Source organism: Lissotriton helveticus, chromosome 12 (assembly GCF_964261635.1).
Source record: "Lissotriton helveticus chromosome 12, aLisHel1.1, whole genome shotgun sequence".
In the NCBI taxonomy this organism is placed as follows: Eukaryota; Metazoa; Chordata; class Amphibia; order Caudata; family Salamandridae; genus Lissotriton; species Lissotriton helveticus.
Genome location: NC_136073.1, coordinates 622,094,776 through 622,101,173, shown reverse-complemented (window position 1 = coordinate 622,101,173; position 6,398 = coordinate 622,094,776). Strand labels below are relative to the sequence as shown.

The following is a 6,398-nucleotide window of genomic DNA, read 5'->3' as shown; positions in this document are numbered from 1 at the left end:
AGTACTGTAACTCTACTGCTCATAAGGCAGGCCTGCACCTCTATTTTCTCTGCACTGTTAATGTTAATGTTACTGTGATTTATTAAGCGCACTTATACCCAGAGGTGTCTTGGCGCTGAGGACAGAAGAGAACCTGCTCTGGCGTCCAGTTATATTTATGGTGGAAGAATGCTCTGTGACATATGGTGCACATGTTGGGAGTCGGAAGCTTGCACTGCTGGCTACTCTACTCCTGTTATTTGCAGGAGGGAGGGGTGTAAAGTGCCAGTGCTGTATCTCTACTGCTCTTGAGGCAGGCCTTCTCCTCTACTGTCTATGCTCTGTCATATTTATTTATGGTGGAAGCTTGCGCTTCGTCATGTGGTGCACTTAGTGTGTGTGGAAAGCTTGCACTGTTGGTTACACTGCTCTTATTCTTTGTAGGAGGGGAGTGTAAAGTGCCAATGCTGTATCTCTCCTGTTCTTGGGAAGGCCTGCGCGTCACTGTCTCTTCACTATCAGTTTATTTATGGTGGAAGCCTGCTCTATGGTGGACATAATTCAACACAATTCCACACAATTCGGCAGCACACACTTCAGCACCACACAATTTCACACCACACAACATAATTACAATCAACTTAATACCCCTCAACACCATTTATTTCAGCTACACCTATTACACGCTACCACATAAATACACCCCTCATAAATCCACTCCATGACACATAACAAAAATCCACATAAATACACTCCATACCATGCCACATAGTTCTACTCAATATAATTTCACTCAACACCACACTGTTGCACGCCACACTATTCAACTCCACACAAATCCTTTCCACACCACATAATTCAACACCAGACCACATTATTCCATTCTACAACACAATTCCACAACACACTACATATATCCAATGTACAACCCATAATTAAACATCATACCACAAAATTCAACAGCACACCACATTATTAAACTCCACTACGTAACACTCCACAATATAAAATACCTTTCCACATAATTACACTCCATTACACACAATCCCACTCCACATCATTCCAATACACTCAAAACACATAATTACTATCCACATGATACAACTGCACACCATGCCACTTAATTCCACAACACAAATCCACTCCACACTACACAATACAACAGCAGTAATGCCACAGCTAACAATTCCAGTCCAACCCACATAATTCCACTACACACCACATGCATCTACTCCAATCCATTACACATACGTAAAATACATTTACAATGCCAATAGCTCTGACTCTCTTTCATTTTTTCAACAACAAAGCACACAGATCTGGAGCTTTGCTTCTACCCATGTGTTCTTTTTAGCACCAAAAAGCAAAGCTATCCACACAGTTCGACCCCACACAATTCAACTCCACACATTTCCAATACACACCACATAATTCCACACCAATCCACATAATACAACTCAGCAACACAATTACACAAACACCACATACAACCAATACACATGACACAATTCCACATCGAGCCACACAATTTAAAAGCAAACCACATAATTAAACTCCACTACATACCACTTTACAACGCAAAATATCATTCCACATAATTACACTCCATAACAAACAATCCCACTCCACATAATTCCAGTGCACTCAATACCACATAATTACTATCCACATAATGCTATAGCACACCATGCCACATAATTCCACAACACAAATCCATTCCACACCACATAATTCCATGTCACACAATTACACAACTAACTAATCCAATCCAACACACATAATTCCACCGCACACCACATTCGTACACTCCATAACACATGGATAAAATAATATCATTTATAATGTCAATAGGGATAACTCAAAGAAATGTGAGACCAATTGCATTTTTTAATGTCGTATAGAAGTAATAGGAAGCTTTTTTTAAACAAAGATGCAACATTATATAATCATAGTAAAACCTGAATGTAATATGAATTGTTTTGTAGCAAAAGAGGTCAAAACTCCAATTTTCTAGAAAAATGAGTAAAGATAAAGTTGAACAGAGACAGCTAAGGCTATGTTACCAGTGGGAGAAAGGAACACATAAGCGAAATACAAAATGTGGCCAACAATGTACAAAATGCCCCAGTAATCACATGTGCTGCTGGTAAATTAGGCCTATAAGCCATTTTCAAAGTGCAGGGACGAGCGCCAGAATAGTGTTTGAGGAGCTAATCAGCTGTTCTGGCTGCTGATCACAGGGGCCATGCTGAGACCCAACCACAGCTGATAGCTTCCACTGCTGCATGCAGATACTCCCTGTGTGGAAAGCATATGTCCATCCTTGACTTTAAATTGTCAGGGTCACTTTAACTTGTCACTGAGCGGCTTTACCTCCTCCGTACGCCAAAGCTAGCGTCATCTAAAAATGTGGCACTTTCTCCACAATTAAGTCATTCAGTTAAAGAGACTGAGGGCCATATTATCAAGCAAGGGCGATACATTATCGCCGCTTTTATCGGCAGGAAACTGCCGCTAAAGCGGCGATAATGGGCTTGATAATATGCCCTTGTGAATGCCCATAGAAGCCCAGGTTAACACCAGAACCTGGGCTTCTATGGGAATTCACAAGGGCATATTATCAAGCCCATTATCGCCGCTTTAGCGGCAGTTTCCTGCCGATAAAAGCGGTGATAACGTATCGCTCTTGCTTGATAATTTGGCCCTGAGTCCTTTAATTGGGTCTATTCCATTTGCTTTTGACTGAAATGTGACGGAGTAGGGTCTCTCAATGTGCACCCAAGGGGTAAATTCCACACAAGTAATCTTAATACCCTGTCAAAATTCTGTGTACATACTCCACCTCCCCAAGGTACATCGTCCTAACCTCAGTAACACAATTGAAAAAACTAGAGAATGAAGGGAGTATGTTCAATCAAATGTACTAATTTATCACTTGCCTACTATAATTTGCAGTATCACTAATTTATATAAATGCTCATCCAAACAGGCGAAAATTAACATTGATTTTTCTTTATTCTGAAGTATCTATTCAGTCCAATCAGCTTCCAGAAGACATAACAATTAATATCACGTGATACCAAAATTAACAAATTAACAGCCAACGCATTTCGCCCCAATCCGGGACATCATCAGGGCTGTAAACAAGAAAAATATGAAAGAACAATCAATTAAACTGAACAAGATTTCATCATATTTCTAAAACATAACAATCATGTCCAATATTACATAGTTCATTGAAAGAAAAAGACAAGATTTTTTTGTCTGATAGATAGACCACAAAGACACCACCCTACCTATTGAACATGCTCTTAAACTCAATTTTAACATTGCACATATATATGTTCTATGTACAGTTCATATATATATATATATATATATATATATATTTCATTATGCTAATCCCACAACTTAATTCCGACATTGAGAACTATTGTCCTTTGCTAAAAATATCATGAGAACCCTTATTGTAGAACGACTGTTATAGAACCAGCTAGATACCTCCCTGTATGAACCCCGGTGATTCCACTGAACTAGGCTCACCTTCAAGAATATGGCCGGGATTTTTTAGAAAAATCTTCGTATCAAAAAAATAATGTGGAATGTTCCTAACGTCCACTGTCATCCAGAATCTTTAAATGCTGTAAAGAAGTAATCCAAAGTATTACAAGCACTCCTCTCTATTTATAATCCAGACCAGGATAACCCAAATAAGTCATAAAACTGATATCCCCTCACGATATCTTACCAGTGTTGATGCCTCCAATATTCTGTATTGCAGTTCGAAAAATCCCTTTTAGATGGTCCCTAGTATAAACACCCAATACACCTAAAAGAAAGAAGGGGTATTTGTTTCAAGTCTAGTGTAAAAATATGAATTCATCCACGCCATGAACTAACTTAATCTATATCATCCTATACATGAGTTCTTACCAACGCTGTATTTCTTAATATCCTGGCCCAATACTCTGGTGCATTTCCTGAGCTAAACTCCAATATGCTGTCAGTGTTGCCGCCCAAGCTCCAATCTATAATCCTGCCCTCATAGGCTTAATGCATCCAATCACCTGATGAAATATGCCTCTGTATTCCGAGCCACTGGGGAGAAAAAATATATACGTCCTAACCATGATTTTGAAAAGTCCCTCAAATCTTAAACCTCCACTCATACTCTCCATCAAACGCTGAGTAACCTCACCTGTCAAATAATCCAATAGTAAGTAGTCATCACCGTGATCCTGGCTCCCGGTCCGATAAATCCGGAATACGCCAAACCTTGTGCAAACTTTGCTTTTCTACTCTAGTTTAGCCAATCCCCTTTGGCGTTACAAATCTGCGCTGGTTATGCACACCTTAACCTTAGGCAGTCTTCAATCTGGTCCGCCGGTACGTTTCTTTCCTGTTTACGAATCGTCACTTCCTGTTATCATCGTCTAAGCCTCCATCCGCTTCATGTATCCGTCTAAACCCCGGGCTGTTCCAAATCTGGTCCGCCCTTGTAATTACTTCTGGTCTCCATTCCTTTACTTCCTGTTTGTTCCCACTTTGTCTCCCCAAAGCCTCAAAGTTCGGTACAGAACGCCATATTGATTCATTCCATCTTTTAAGCCTCCTTATTATTGGTCCCTCTGTGATTACTATATCCAAAGCCCTTTTGCTATTGGTCCCCCTGTGAAATTTCCCAAAACCCAAATTTCCCAAAACCCAACGGTTCCCACTCCGGTCCGCCATCACTTTAAGTCCATACTATGCACGATCGCCATTTCAATCCAATATCAATAATATCCAAATAACCTCATGAAAACTATCTATTAAAAACCAAAAAAATATTTTTTTTTTATAATGTTTAAGCGTTCATGCTCCAACTGCTCCCATAATTTCCACGATTACATTAAATGTATATCGCATTCACCGTTAACTCTGAAGCCTCTAACCTTGCTCCAATTGGCTCAGACGTTATCCAATCACCACCTATCTTGCCATAGTGCTGAAATAAGATTTTTATCATCTATTTTACCTATTCTTAATTCTATGCTTGACAATCACAATTATGTGACAGTCGCCGTAGTCAAATGCCTAATGCGAGTCCAACTATATTCTGCTATTCTTCCTGAAACAAATTCTAGGAAACCTGTCACATCCCACGAATTAAGGTCAAACCAAGCAACGGTCTTAACAATATGGTCCACCCTTCATATTCTACAAAATAAAACATATTGACACAAGGTTGAAATGGCGGTCGACCCTATCACCTACCCTCTCTCCGCTATTCAGAAATTCCAATATCTTGCGAATCTTTCAGCCCAATCCAAGCAATCCTATATCCGTAATGTTTCACGACCATTACTGGGTTGTACTTTGGCTGTTGATACATTTTTGTAAAAAAGGGGAGGCATGGAAAAATAGAAGACCCTGGTGAAAACACAATGTGTCATCAAAATTCTCCCCTGCTCAGTACCTCCATGTCAGACTCAAGCACCCCACGCGGCCACTCAAACATTATGTTAAATAATAATGTAATTCAGAATCCGTGTTTAATCCCTCCTTAACCGTCCTACACCTGCAAATCCATCTTGCCTCCGTTTGTCTAATTCTTAAGTCCCAGTCACCTCCTCTAAAATTCTGTTCTATTTTTTGTATTCCGTGAAATTTCAACCCTCTGTTGCCGCTAGGGTGACCAACTGGCATTGGTGCAAATTCAGGACGGTGAGTGTAAAAATTCAGGACAAAGGGTCAAAATTCAGGACACAAATTCAGGACAGGAGGTCAAAATTCAGGACAAAGCTTCAGCACAATAGGTAAGTTTTACAGACACATCAGAGGTCGCGCAATAGTATATAATTAAGCCCAGCCATTTCCAAAATATTCAACCATTTGCAAACCTATCCATCATGTATCCTTCCATCTATCATTTCACTCATCCATCCCTTCATCCATCCTTTCACTCATCCATCCATTATCCATCCATCCACCCTTTCACCCTATCCATCTGTACACTTATCCATCCACTCTTCATCCCATCCATCCATTCACTCATCCATCCAGCCATTTACCCTTTCACCAATCCAGCCATCCTTTCACTTACTAATCCTTCCACCCATCCACTCTTTTAGTCATCCATCCATCCCCCTTTCTCTCTCCATCGACCCTTTCACAGCAATCCTTCCTTCCCTCCATCCATCCACCCACCCACCCATCCATCCATCTACTCATCCACTCATGAGTCCATCCATTGACCCTATCACTCATCCATCTATCATTTCACTCCTTCACACATCCATTCATCCTATTGTCCATCTACCCTCCCTTTCACTCACTCATCCATCCTTACATCCACCCTTTCACTCATACGTACATTCATTCACCCTTGCACTTATCAATCCATCCATCATTTCACTCATCCACCCACCAACCCATCA

General features: G+C 40.3%; 1 long non-coding RNA gene across 1 annotated transcript; it reads right to left on the bottom strand.

Moving 5' to 3' along the window:
- Window positions 1-2,667: 2,667 nt before the first annotated feature.
- On the bottom strand, window positions 2,668-4,269 carry LOC144798988 (uncharacterized). Its single transcript, XR_013603720.1, has 5 exons — window positions 4,178-4,269; window positions 3,913-4,077; window positions 3,728-3,808; window positions 3,523-3,620; window positions 2,668-3,116 (listed from the first exon to the last, which is right to left on the bottom strand). It is a non-coding gene; the product is annotated as an uncharacterized LOC144798988 (long non-coding RNA).
- Window positions 4,270-6,398: the final 2,129 nt, after the last annotated feature.